General features: G+C 41.4%; 1 long non-coding RNA gene across 1 annotated transcript; it reads right to left on the reverse strand.

Moving 5' to 3' along the window:
- Positions 1 to 1283: 1283 nt before the first annotated feature.
- LOC111826294 lies at positions 1284 to 14869 on the reverse strand. Its single transcript, XR_002829576.1, has 3 exons — positions 14778 to 14869; positions 9793 to 9856; positions 1284 to 1444 (listed from the first exon to the last, which is right to left on the reverse strand). It is a non-coding gene; the product is annotated as an uncharacterized LOC111826294 (long non-coding RNA).
- Positions 14870 to 14990: the final 121 nt, after the last annotated feature.

Here is a 14990-nt window from a genome sequence, read left to right on the forward strand (position 1 = left end):
AAGGACTAACTGAAATAATCTTTTTCATTACAATGCAAGTGCTCAATAAACATCAACCATTTTAACACAAAAATGCTTAGAGCAGTACCTGGCACATAATAAGAACATAGTAAATATTTATTATTGCTTTAATTTTTTTGCGCTGATAAAAAATCTCTAATTTTAAAAGTTTAGACTTCTGAATATAGATTTTATTAAACCACAGAATAGCTGCACTTAGTAAGTTGGCTAGTCTAGTAGCTTTTCCCTCTAGGAACGTATTTGAGCACTTGGGTGGAGACTTATTAGGGAAAGTAAGATTTCAGTTTTTGCAATACTGTAGTTGGACTTTAAACAGTGTTTCTATGTTGCTTTTGTTCTAGATGGTAAGTTCTCAAACTTTGGTGTGCATCAGCATCGTCTGGTAGCAGGTTAAACTACTGATCAACTGCCTCTATATCTAGGTGGTTCTGGGATGGGGCCTAGGTCCATGGACTTTATCAAGCTCCCCTGGTGATTCTGATGCATACCAAGGTTTAAGAACCTGTGATCTAATAAAAAAGAAAGTGGTTAAAATCAACAGCTACTATGACCATGTAGCAGCATTGGGCTCAGCAGGACTATGTTGGAGTTGCCTTCTAGAAAGGGCTCTGAGATATTGGTCTCTGGGAGATGCCTCTGCTGCTGCAAGTAGCCTCTGAGACAATTGTGACCTCCAGGACAATCCTAGAGACTCTAACAGGAACAGCTGCTGAGAACTGGTCCTGGGCTTGTTGAGGGAACTCCTGCTAAGGGATATGCTGTAAATGCCATTAAGAGTCTTTGCTGGAGGCCCTGCCCCAAGCAGCAGCAGGTAGCAGCAGTGCTTCTCAAAGTGGGATCACCGACTTCCAAAAATCACGTAGAGTTTGTTAAAATGCAGAGTCCTTGCTCCTACTCCAGACCTACTGAATCAGAATCCGCATTCTAAATAAGCTTCACAGCCTTTTCTGTGGTATGCTAAAATCAGAGCGCCACGGACAGACTGTTGAGATACCAGTGTGTCCCAGCTGCCATCTGGGGTGGAGAGGTGTTTTTGTGTTGTTTTGTCACACTCCCCTTCCTAGCACTCTGGTCAGGCTGGAGGCCCAGATATTCTGCATGGAACCTCAGACCGGTTTCTCAGATCTTAGATGGTCACCAGCTGTCAAAGACCAGGTGGAGACTATAACCCAAAAAAGACTTTTGAAAATCAAAGCGTAATTTTGAGCTATTAGATGTTAGGCACTTTTCTGAGGACACCTACAGTGGGCATTTGGCTTTCACATTGTCTGCTTAAAATGATTTTCTTTTGAGAGATATCTTAATTGTGGTTGGTGGGCTTTGTCTGGATTCCTCTTGTAAGGTCCTGTAGGCGACAGGGCTGTCCTGGTACACTTGGCTCAGGTAAGTGAAGCATTTTGTAGGTGACATCTACTCTTCTTATCTGTCAAACAAAGATAGATGAGCAGGGACTTGGTCGCCGCGGGGGATGTTATTGCCTTGGTTCTCCCATCAAACTCTGTCAGGCTTTGTAACTTGAAGAAATGAAAGGAGGAGCAGGAGAGGGACAGTTTCTAACGAGCTGTCAGTAGGGCCCCACCACGGGTTGGAAGCCTCCCTCTTTGTCGGCCTGCCTCAGCCCTGACTTTGTTCCAGTGCTATTAGGGTAAAATCCTTGAGTTTCTCTCAGAGAAAGAGAAGTGGCCTGGGGCTGAGAGGCACAGATTCATAAGTAATTTATCTCATTATACACTTCCAGTGCTTAACCACCATTTCAAAGAGGAAGAGCCAACACAGCGGACTTTGAGAATTTTGCCCTGGAAAGGACGCACATCCTTCATACTACAGCTTAATCAGTGTGCTTTTCTTAATTGCTTAAAATGCGGGAGACCTGGCTCTCAGCAAGGCTGAGTTGTAGGAGGCCTTCTGTTCCAAGTGATTTTTAGGGGTGGAACAAGGGAGAATTTACAAAGTGCTAATGTAGAGATCCTTCTAGAGGTGGGATCTGCTTGCAAGGGTGAATTATCAGAGGAACCAGAGAGACTGTTAGAGTTGATGCCAAGTATAATCTCCAGGTGGGAGAGTATCTGGAAACGTCAGAGCAACTCAATTTCAGTAATCCCAGCATTGAAAAGTGACAGGTTTAATAAAGAAAACCCTGGGTGTCAGTTTTTGTTTTGTGTAGGTATTATAGATTTGTTTTATTTTTGTCAGCCACTATACTATTTATCATAAAATTATTCATTCAAGATTATAATATTAAAATAATAATTAGTTTAAATAGTCTATAATCCAGGATTACAGATGGTATGACAGCCAACAGTCCTGGAATGTGTTTTGGTGCGTGGATACATTTTTGCTGTAAAATATTTAGAAGTTTACACAGCAAAAAAGTCCCTCTCTCATTTCTTTTTCCAGAGGTAACCATTGTCAATAGTTTGATGAACACTCTTCAGTCATCTTTATATATATATATATATATATATATATATATATATATATATAGAGAGAGAGAGAGAGAGAGAGAGAGAGAGAGAGGCCCAGTGCACAACATGATCCCTCAGCCCGGCCTGTGCCCTCTCACAGTCCAGGACCCCTTGTTCCTTAACCACTACCTGCTTGCTGCTCCTTACTGCTCAGCGCCCTGCTCCTTAGCGCTGCCACAGAGGCGGGAGAGGCTCCTGCCACCTCTACTGCGCTCGCTAGCTGTGAGCCCAGCTTCTGGCTGAGTGGTGCTTCCCCTGTGGGAGTGCACTGACCACCAGAAGGCAGCTCCTGTGTTGAGTGTCTGCCCCCTGGTGGTCAGTGCACATTATAGCGACTGGTCGTTCTGCCTTAATGGTTGCTTAGGCTTTTATTATATAGACTAGAGGCCCGGTGCACAAAAATTTGTGCACTTGGAAGGGTCCCTCAGCCCGGCCTGTGCCCTCTCGCAGTCTGGGACCCCTTGGAGGATGACCACCTGCTGGCTTAGGTCCGCTTCCTGGGGGATTGGGCCTAAGATGGCTGTCAGACATCCCTCTGGCAGCCTGGGAGCCCTTGGGGGATGTCCATTTGCCAGCGGGGAGCAGGCCTAGCTGCAGTCGGACACCCTTAGCGCTGCTGAGGAGGCGAGAGAGGCTCCCATCACCACCGCTTACTGGCAGCCGTCAGCCTGGCTTGTGGCTGAGCAGAGCTCCCCCTGTGGGAGCACACTGACCACCAGGGGGCAGCTCCTGCATTGAGCTTCTGCCCCCTAGTGGTCAGTGTGTGTCATAGTGACCAGTCATTCCCAGTTGCTCTGCTGTTAGGGTCAATTTGCATATTACCCTTTTATTATATAGGATACTTATCTTTTCACATGAGATTATATATCACATATTGTTATGTAAGTTTTAAAAACTTAATAGTATATATTTTGGATATATTTTCATGGCAGTAGATGTGTCTTCCTCATTCATTTTAACATTAGCACAGTATTGAATTATAGGGATGAAACACTCACTAATTGGTGCTATTAAAATTGTTTCCAAAATATTTGTTATTACAAACAATGTTGCAATGAGCCTCTGTGCACATATATCTTTGTACACATATTCTTATAGGACAGATTCCTGAATGCAAAATTTCAACATCAAAGGCAAAGCTCAAGCCATTTTTTGGTTTTATTGTCACTTCTACATTTGTTTATTGTATAGTATGTCTAATTCTGTTCATCTCTCAATTCAGCTCTCTCAATGGTTCTCAACTCCAGCAGAACATTAGAATCACCCAAGGAACTTTAAAAAATTACATATGTCCAAGCTGCACCCCAAACCTCCTGAATCAGAATCTTTGGGAAAGGGCTTAGGCTTCGGTTGTCAGAAAAAAATATGAAAATTCTAATGTGCAGCAAAGATTCAGAATCATTGATTTATACATTAAACAAAACAGAACAGAGCTTTAGAGCATTTTAAGATAGGACAGCAATTATAGACTGAGTCAGTTAAACAGTCACTGATTGTCTACTCTGAAAATAGCTTAAGTAAATCAAGTTGCCCAGGTGAAAAGAAATTTGATGTTTAATAGTTGTGTAGCAATTTTCTCTCTTGAAAATGCTTTCCTTTTAAAAAAATCTCAGGGTATCTTCAAAGCTCTGAGCAAGTTGAGTCAGAAATGACCTTATCTATTTTATAATCTCAGAAGCTGATGGGGGCAAAATGATGCTTCTCAATTTTAATGTGCTTAGGAAAAATCTGGGGATCTCCTTTAAATGCAGATGCTGACTTAGTAGGCCTAGGGTGGGACCTGAAATTTTGTACTTCTAACAAGCACATAGGTGATACTGATGCTGCTGGTCTGAGGACCATGCTCTGATTAGAAAGCACCTGGATAAAAAATAGTGAACTAAATACAATGAAGAATCCACTCCAATGGAAGAAACTGGACATCATAGGGGTGCATCCTGTATATGTCTCTAGAAGGATTCTAACCCTATTGGCTGTCACACTATCTGTAATTCTGGAGCTTGCCCAATACTGTTTCTTGTCTCTGACTATACCAGTAACTTTGCCTTTGGGGGAATCCTGATGGGAGCTTATGGGGCCTTTTTTTTTTTTTTTTTAAATATATATTTTATTGATTTTTTACAGACAGGAAGGGAGAGAGATAGAGAGTTAGAAACATCGATGAGAGAGAAACATCGATCAGCTGCCTCCTGCACATCTCCTACTGGGGATGTGCCCGCAACCCAGATACATGCCCTTGACTGGAATCGAACCTGGGACCCTTCAGTCCGCCGGCCGACGCTCTATCCACTGAGCCAAACCGGTTTCGGCCTTATGGGGCCTTTAGTGCTCATTCCACTGAGGCCTTTCATACCTCAGTTACAGCCCAATCCTCCCCCGGGGAACCAGAAGACCCAACTCTGAACTTGACTTGTCTCTGCCTACCGTTTACTCTCTTGGGTCAATGGTCTTCCAGAGGAGACTTTGCAGCCCTGCACTGGTTCTCGTGTTCATCAGACATAAGATGCTGTAAATCTCTTGGCAATATCTATTCACCCTGTATAACAGGGCTGTTCTCCTTGGACAGTGCCTGTCGTCAGTTTTCTTTTTAGCCTTTAGAGATTTTTGTCCTATGTAGGACAGGAATAATAAATATATAAATAAATGTTTCTGATCCTTCCTTCTCTTGATACTTGTTTCTTTCTTTTTTTTTTAAATATATTTTATTGATTTTTTACAGAGAGGAAGGGAGAGAGATAGAGAGTTAGAAACATCGATGAGAGAGAAACATCGATCAGCTGCCTCCTGCACATCTCCTACTGGGGATGTGCCCGCAACCCAGGTACATGCCCTTGACCGGAATCGAACCTGGGACCTTTCAGTCCGCAGGCCGACGCTCTATCCACTGAGCCAAACCGGTTTTGGCAATACTTGTTTCTTTAACTTAATAAACCTATTACTCTCAAGAGTAAATTTCTTACTTGCTTCACGTTTCTCAACTGAATCACAAAGATAAAAATACTTATATTTTACTAATGGAAATTAGACTTTTAAAAACGATGTATTTGCTTTTATTTTTTAGAAAAAAAGAGCTAGAAGCAATAATACAATAATAAAGGCATTATTTTCAGTCTAACCAGGGACGGCATTATTTTTAACTAGAGGCCCGGTGTACGAAATTTGTGCACTCAGGGTGGGGGGTCCCTCAGCCTGGCCTGCAGTCCGGGAGTCCCGCGATCCATTGCCCCATAGAGGGAGGCCCTGCTCACCTGCTGCAGCCCGCTGGTCAGTGGCCTGGGCCTCCCTCTTTGGGGTGATCACGGAGCCCCCCAATTGACTGCCCTGCCAGCTGGTGGCCTGGGCCTCCTTCTGCAGGGCGATCATGGGGTGATGGTGGGGCCCCCCCACCAATCGCATCACACCCGCCTTGGCTGGCCTGGCACCAGTGCGTGTCATAGTGTGGTCCTCTGGACGGTCGTTCTGCTGTTCAGTTGATTTGCATATTATGCTTTTATTATTATAGAAGATGGGATGTTTTCTCTCAAAAACATTGGTTGCCAATATGGATTCCAGAAATTGAAAATATGTGCAAGGTGTAGGATCTAAGATGTGCTGCTGGAGTAGGAATTAGATGTGAAAGATATGGAGCACTTACCATGGCTGTAATTTTAGTAATTCTGCTTATTCAATGCTCTTACTGTCTCCTCATTAATTGTGAGGATAGGGACTTTTTCTTTTTGTTCACCATGTTATCCTTAACTCCTAGTGCAATGCCTGGCACATAGTAGATTGTCAATAAATATTAATCAAATGAATGAATAAATCATGAAGAAAAAGAAACACTAGTTTTTTGTTATAAGATGAAGTTAAACTAAGGTTAGAACTAAAATTAAAACAAAAACTAAAAAATAACTCAAGAAGTCTACAAAGCTTAGCTTACATTAGAAAGATCCCTGATTGGAAAAGTTAGAGATCCACTGCTTTAGTCATGTGGAAGGTTAAAGCCATACACAATACCTTACCCCATTCAATAATTTTGACATTGTTTTGTAATTCCCTGTAAGCCCTTATGCCTCTTCTACTTCTAGAGCAGGATGTTTCTCTGTTCAGAACTTGGAACTGTTGTATGGAAATTAATATGATGTCAGAAAGCAAATACAGTGACTTCATCACAGGAACAAGTACCTCTCTTGATCTTTTTTTTTTTTAAACATGATTAACTAACTAGTAATACATTTAAAATGTTTAAAAAATATGCCCTACTCCAAAAGGGAAGTTGTGATTTTTAGCTATGATTTAAAAGAAAATATTCTGAGTCCTCTGGGGGAAAAAAAAATCACAATATGAAAACAATAAAATCTCATCCATTCTTTCATTCAATACATTTTTGTCACAGTAGAGGCAACATGGCACAGTGGAGCAAGGATCACCATTGTCTAGCTGTGCCATCTCAGACAATTTGCTTTTTCCTCAATTGCCTCATCTGTTAAGTGGGATAAGAAGACCATGTACTTCCGTGGTGATTATAATTTGAACGATTTGCTGTTTATAAAGCACTTAGAACAGTACCTGTAATAAGCACTATATACATGGTTTTAAATAAACAAACTCCTATAATGTGGTAGACAGGCCCCCAGGAAAGTAGTGAACTACTGAACATTTGCTATGTATCAAGTGCTAATATTCAGGCAGTTTTGCATCAATTTTTATAACAAACCAGATCAAGATATCATCTTCATTTATTTTTCCAGCCAATATTTATTGAGATTTACTAGATATCAGAAACTGTTTTAGATTCTGGATACAGTGTTTTAGAATTTATATATTTTTTAAAAATCACTATTTTATTATCAAGTAATTTTCAATAGGTCCCTCAATTTCGAGAGCTGTTCTAAACTGTAGCACACTACATTATTCTTTATCAAAATAGTTTCTCATGACTTCTGAAGTTTTAAAGTACTACATCTGTAGTGCTTTGAAGAACTACTTTCCCCCTCTACTCCACATAATTATAATTGTTAGACTGTCTCAATTTTGTATTCTTGTGAAGGCTCTTTCAAATCTGTTATTTTTCAATAAAAACTTGATTTTAGGTTATAAATAACACATCTGTTGGAAAGTATGTCATTGTTTATTATTTTTCTACTAAAGCAATGCTGCAAAGCGTAACTGTATTAACTCTATATCTATCTTTTTCTGTAAACTTGCATAAATTTCTTTAGGATAAACCCCTGGAGGAGAGATTGGCTGGTATCTGCACTTTTTGGCTGATATTGCCAAAATGCGCTCTGAAAAGGTTTTATCAATTGACATCTCACCAACAGTGCATGAAACTGCCTTTCCCCCTGCATTCTCAATAACATTAATTTATCAATATTTTTAATTTTTGTCAATCTTATGAGCAAAATGGATAAATTAATGTGGATTTAATTTAATAATGAGGATGAATTTTAATATGTTTATTGACCACTTGTATTTATTCTTTCCTGATTTCTTCATATCCTTAGATTATCTTTCTATCAATAAAATGCTCTGAATATATAATAGACTAGAGGCCCAGTGCATGAAATTTGTGCACTTGAAGAGGAACCCCTCAGCCCAGCCTGTGCCCTCTCACAGTCCGGAGCCCTCGGGGGATGTCCAACTGCTGTGGAAGCGGGAGAGGCTTCTGCCACCACCATTGCATTTGCCAGCCGTGAGCCCGGCTACTCGCTGAGCAGCGCTCCCCCGTGGGAGCACACTACCCACCAGGGGCAGCTCCTGCATTGAGCATCTGCCCCCTGGTGGCCACTGCACATCATAGCAACCAGTCATTCCACTGTTCGGTCGATTTGCATATTAGCCTTTTATTATATAGGATTATTATATAGGATGTGTCTGAGAAGTATGCTGTAAATATCTTTTCCAAGTCATCATATTTTTATTTATGGTGTATATCATCATACAAAGTCATTTAAAAAAATATTTTATTGATTTTTTATAGAGAGGAAGGAAGAGGGATAGAGAGTTAGAAACATCGATGAAAGAGAAACACCAATCAGCTGCCTCCTGTACACCTCCCACTGGGGATGTGCCCGCAACCAAGGTACATGCCCTTGACTGGAATCGAACCTGGGACCCTTTCGGTCCACAGGCTGACGCTCTATCCACTGAGCCAAACCAGGTAGGGCTCATTTTTTTTCTTTATGGCTTTTGAGATTGTGTCATGATTGGGAGAGTCTATTTTAGTAATATTTCAAAATCTCCTTTATTTTCCCTATTTTGTTTGTAGTTTAAAATATTTACATCTTAAATCTATCTAGAGTTTCTTTTTAGGTTTGATACAAAGAAGAAAATCAAATTTCTTATCCCAAATAAATTTGACATAATTGACAATCACAACATTAGATGAAATTCTGTGCTAGAAAGGGTACACTGTTTCTAAAAGCACATATTGTGAGTTAAATATGGTCATGCTATCCTGAGAGAGTTCTAGAAGCACATGTATCTATAGCTAAAGCAAGGTCTTCTCCTGGGAGTTTCCTTCCATATACCAGTCCCAGTCCTCACACATACCAGCTAAATAAAAATGCTACTATTATAGCAATAATAATTAAAGAGTACTTATCTTCAGTAAACAAAATTCTGAAAATCAAATTGGCAAGTGAGTTTATATTTTAACATGACAGTTTCCTTCATGTAAATGTTTAATTATATGCTAGACATAAATAATTCATTGAAAGCACTTTATGGAGGCACCTTTCTGGTATATATTCCCAGGTTTATAGAAAATGGCTGATTTACAGGTTAGAGAGACTAGGGCAGAATCTCTTTAAAAGGGGGTAGAATTTAGACTAGAATGGAAATCTTTGATGACCTTGTTCCAGAGAACCCTAGCTACAGAGTGAAAGTCCTATATCTTTTTCCTGTTTGTGCCCAATCAATAAAATAAATGCTTTGGAAATGGTGATGCAGAAGATAGTTAAGAATTAATTACAGATGACAAAGTTCTAGAGATCATTGTACAACAATGTTCATATAGTTATTACTCCTGTGCTATACACTTTATAATGTGTATGATAGCAATTTTTTATTTTTTACCATAATTAAATAAAAAAGTTAATTCTGCATGGGAATATCTTGTTGCTGTGAAAGATACCAGGAAATATAATTGATGGTTTCAGTTCACAAGGAACAAACAATAAAGTCTATGGCAAAAGTTCAGAACACATGGAAATGAACAATCTCAGGCAATATAATGATACTAAATGAGAAGAAGAAACACAGAGTCTTATGGGTTAGGCAGGCATTTCTGAGCTACAGTGATAGAAATATGTTAGGTACTTACATGGCTTTTAAGGCATTTTAATATGTTTTCCAAATTGACCTTTTCTAGATGTGGGAGGTGTTATCTATATTTAGGAGAGAGAAAACAAAGGTTCAGTGGTTGTAATTTTTCCAAGTTCACAAGGCAGAGCTGGGAACTAGACTCAAGTGTCTTCCAGCTCTTACTCCTGGTGGGATTTATTTAGATGGGCACTGAAGAAGTGTTGCCAAAAATGTTTTGAGGGTTAGAGCAGAGTCCAAATGTACTAGGGATACTGTGTGCTAGATTAGGATTATTCTCTCTTCTCAGTCATCCTGCTCAAGAGCATCATGTGACTTTTAGTACAAAATAACAGATTTGTTCTTGCTTCTTACTGGATAGAGAAATCATACAGCAATAGCATGAGGATTAGCATACAAGGTTTCAATTTCACCTGTGTATATATACACACAGCCATTCAACCGACTGCAATCCCATGAAAGACATTCCTACCCATCATGTCTGACATTATTCTTAAAGTAATAAGACGTGGTATCGTGAAGATAGGTCTGATCTGACTCAGGTGTTGAGAGGAAAACTAACACAGACAACACAATAGTCAGTGAATTTTAATTTAAAAGCAGTTATCAGCGCTCACACCACATGAGTTATACACATTTTTAAACCACATCCTGCTAGTTCAGTAGACTGACTCCTACCCAGAAAGCACAGGAGCATTTGGTCTGTTCATAACAATAACCCTATCTGATTGTCCAGGGTCAAGCTACTGTTTATCTTTGCCAGACGGAACCCATATCCTGAGCAGAGAACCTAAAACCTTCTGCGTTTTCCACCAGTTACTTCAAGGCTATACAGGCTCTGACATTCTTTCTATGTAATCACCTAAACAATAAGAAAAATACTTTGGCCCTGGCCGAATAGCTCAGTTGGTTAATAGCTCAGTTGGTTAGAGTGTCATCCTGTTACACCAAGGTTTCGAGTTCAATCACATACAGGAATCAACCAATGAATGCATAAACCTCTTGCTTTCTCCTCCCTTTCTCTCTAAAACCAATAAATCAATAAATTAATAAAAGAGAAAAATACTTTTTACTTTATGAAAAGTATTAGGTAAAAGTAAACACAGATACAATGACCAGAGCTTTGCTTTTATTTTCCTTTTTATGAGCACTCAATACATGTTGAGGCAGAAGTAGGCTTACGAAACACAGAATTTACTCTTGTATTATTATTTATTAATTCATTATATTATTTTCCAAAGAACTGTAAAGTCACTTTTGCCATACCCTGTATTTTGCAAAAGATGGGCAGTGCTGCCCTCTACTGTTGGATGTTGAAATGTTAACAATGTACTTCTATTTTCCTGCTAGCTATGTGGAATAGATTAAGACAATCTATTATAGTATATTGCTTTAGTCTAAAATAAACATGTTCTTAGCAAACACATTGAATTTATTTCCTTCATTATCTTTTCATCTATGTCCATCTTGTATAAAAGCGTATGGCTCAATAAAAAGGACATCACAATTTGGGGAAAAATGCTAACACATTACTCTAGAAGTAAGAGGCTGTATTAGTGATGCATTTAGGGAGAAACAGGACAAGGAGAGGAAATTTTCCTCTGACTTTAATTAAGGTCTGTAGCTTTGAAGTTCTTTTGTCATTTGAATGTCTTCATTTGCTTTCTGTTAAGTCAATCCAGTTTCTTTTTGTTTCAACTGCACATAATGACAGTCACCTAGGGATGTTGAAAGAATAGAGGAATAGTGTTTCTAAAACACTTTCTATTCTTCAAAAAAGGTAATATAGAAATACAAAGTTATTATTAACATTGCTTAAACTTATTAAATATGTTGTCTTACTACCTTTAAATTGCTTTGAGATTTCTACTGCTCACTACAAGATTTCTTAAAGAACTCGAAATATTTTAAAAATTATTTCCTGCTTTCTTTTTCATTTTAAAAAAATTCCAGAGTATATGCCTGCAAGAGAGAGGCCAGAGCAAAAAGACTTCAAAGAGAGTTAGCTAAGTCATTATCCTACAGCTATTCAGGGACTAAAGTGTATCATATGGCAATGATAATTTCTAAAACTGTGGTAAGGCGTATGTATGTCAACACTAAGCAAAATCTTTTTGCCCCAATTTACAGTTAAGAATATTAAAATTCAGACACATTAAGTAATTGACTCAAAGTTTCAAAACTAGTAAGAGGCAAAACAAGGATTGCATTGTTCTGCTATGCAGCTCATCATTCAATGAACAAAGTAAATACATCTCAAAGGCAAATGCCACCCTTTGGGATCTTGGCCTGACCTCCTTAGGCTTGGGAGACTTAACAGCCTTGGCACATGCATTCATGGTCTTGGCGTTGTTGGCCTGCATCTTCTTCAGGCTCTTCTTATTGTGCTTCTTGGTGAAGCATATGTTCCTCAGGAACTTGGGGTCTACCCCCTCAGGAGATTCGTCTTTGTGACTGGGGTTTCTTGATAGCATTTCTGTGCCATTTTTGGGACTAATTGTGTGTGGTGTGGTTCTGGGACTTGGCTATATCTGCACGAAGCACCTGGGACCAGAAGCTACAGTTTTGGTTTGTAAAGAAATATGCGCTCAGCTGCTAAATAATACCCTACTCTCAGTGACAGCATATACCTAAATATAACCATTTCAAACCACTTTGTAACTGAATGTAAAATGTGACTAACTCCTCCTTCCCCTGACTTGTTTCTAAATTTAGACCTCTGGGCATCAGGGGCAAGATTGAATACAATAAGCAGGTGTGTAGTTTGCTTAGAGGTCCATGCAGTACTCACTGCTGCCCTGGCCTCGCCTGCCTCTTATGCTCTGGGCCCTGAACGCTTCAGATTTCCAAGAGAGTATATTCTAAAGGGATTCATTCCAGATGAAGCTGTTCCCAGATCTTCTCTTACAATTCTGAAGAAACTAGGGGCTGAGGGGATGGGGAAGCAGAAGGGGATGGTAGGGAGGTTGCTTAAATGCTTAAGAATCATTGATTTAGAGGTATGATATTCACAGTGTTGGCCAACAGTATGGCCACTCCTTATATCATTCCCTGTGGGAAGAACAACCTCAGGTTAGCTAAACATCTTTCTTTTGGCTTTCATTGCCCTTTCCCCGGACACTCACTTTACCTGGCTGCCTACTTGTCTGGGCAGTGTTGGCCTCTAAAGAGTCTTTGACTTGAATTATCCATTCAGCAGCCAGGCAGTGTTGCATCAATTCTAAGTCAAAGTGTTATAATTAGCAATGGCCTGGAAAGCATTTTGTTTATTCCAAGATTGGCATTTTACTTAGAGGGGCAGCCTGCAGGGCTCAGGGCAGAAGGGCACTGAACTTAATGTCCAAGAACCTCATATTCCTAAGGAAAAATGTTTGAGACTTGGATCCCACATATGTTGTCTCCAGCCCCTCTCCCCCCACCCATCCACCTAGTAACTGCTTGCCCTTTCTGAAAATTCACAACCGAGATCGTGCAGACATGAGAAAAACTGCATGCCTATGGCACTTTCTTTGCCCCTATCAGCACGGACTTGGTTATGGAGCTGCTTAGGTTATCGATAAATATTTATTTGGACTTAGCTACGCTGATAGTGTTTAGCTAACCCCAGGTTGTTCTTCCCCTAGGGAATGACGTAAGGAATGACCATATTGTTGGCCAACACTGTGAAGATCGTGCCTCTAATCGGACTCTGGGGAGGCCGGGCCATAAAACACGCCTCTTGGCAGCTGCCTTCTGCCAGTGCCTTTGGCAGCACCGAAAGTTCATTGTCATTTCACCTTTAAACTTGCAACCTGAGAGGAAGGTGTTGTTCATGAGACACTGTGTGCGGTTACCTTTAAAACCAAAGGCAGTGTTTCTGAAAAGAAGCAGAGGCCACCCAAGGTTGGCAAGTGTTGCTCCAGGTTCTCTTGGCTTGTGTTCATTACTTTGAGTGGAAAATTCATTTGGAGATTTGTTGTATCACTCAATGAACAGAGGCTGAGGTACGGTTTTCGTCGGACCCACCAAGAGAACGGTGGCCTCCTTCCACCCTTTACTGCACACCGACTAAGTGCAAGAAACGGAGGGCGACTTACACAGGATGAGCTCTCTGGCCAAAGAAGCCACCCACCTACACGGGGTGTGGCAGATGAGCAATGACAACAAAAGCTAACACGTAGGGAGTGCTCACTAGATGCAAAAAACCCCCACCTACTTCGTAAGTATGAACTCACATAATCCCCGGGGGAAAATACTATCACCTCCCCTTTACCGAGCAAGAACAGAGAGGTCGAGTAACTTGCCTAATCCTGCACAAGTTAGCAAGTGGCAGAACCAGAATCTAAGCTAGGACGTGGGTTCTTAACGAGGGCATTTTCTAAAATGGTAATACTGCTCCCAAGGTACGTCAGACGCAAAGGAAAGAGGCGGATTTGACTAGAGTGAGGATTAAGGGAAGACTTTCCGGAGGAGGCATTTACTCCGCGTCTTGAAGGTCACAAGGTTGGGGGTGGGGGAGCGGGGAGGAGGAGGAGGAATACTGAGGGAAGGAACAGCCTGCCTGAGAGAAGAGGCAGCCTGGGGGCCAGCCAGCGGAGGACACAAGATCGGGCTGAGTCCGTGCCGGGGAGGAAAGCAGGACAGGAGCGGCGCCCAGACCCCGAAGGTCCTTTAGGACCAGGCTTCTCTGCAAGGAAAGGGAAACAACCATCTCCAACTGCAAGAGCGGCAGAAAGGAACTCCCGGTCTCTCCCCCTCTCTCTCTTAGTAGGATGTCCCCGGCCTGAGACCAAGGCGCGCGGCCCACCCCCATTTCCCTCTGGAGATGGTCAAGGTCGCCCGCGCGGGTTCTGGAGCTGCACGTCCTGGCCCGAGGACTGGCGTCCCGAGCGCAGACCCGGGGACTTGGCTACCAGTCGGGGCCAGGTCAGGCCGGGTCAGGAACGTGCGTGTACCGGTACCGGAAGGCCCCTCCGCCGTAACTCCCGCCGGCCACCGCTCAGATACCTGGTGATCCCCCGAAGGTCGATGACGAAGCCTCCGGGACGCTCTGGTCGCTCGGCTCCGCCCCACCGTCCTCGGACGCCCGGAAAATGGCCTCAGCGATAGGACCACGCTCTGCCAATCAATATACGCCACGCCCCCAGCTCAGACGTAGTCCATTGCATTGGTGGTATTATGCCGCCTATCAGATTCTCTTCTTGGATTGGCTAATAACGT

This window comes from Myotis lucifugus, unplaced genomic scaffold (assembly GCF_000147115.1).
Source record: "Myotis lucifugus unplaced genomic scaffold, Myoluc2.0 scaffold_66, whole genome shotgun sequence".
Classification (NCBI taxonomy): domain Eukaryota; kingdom Metazoa; phylum Chordata; class Mammalia; order Chiroptera; family Vespertilionidae; genus Myotis; species Myotis lucifugus.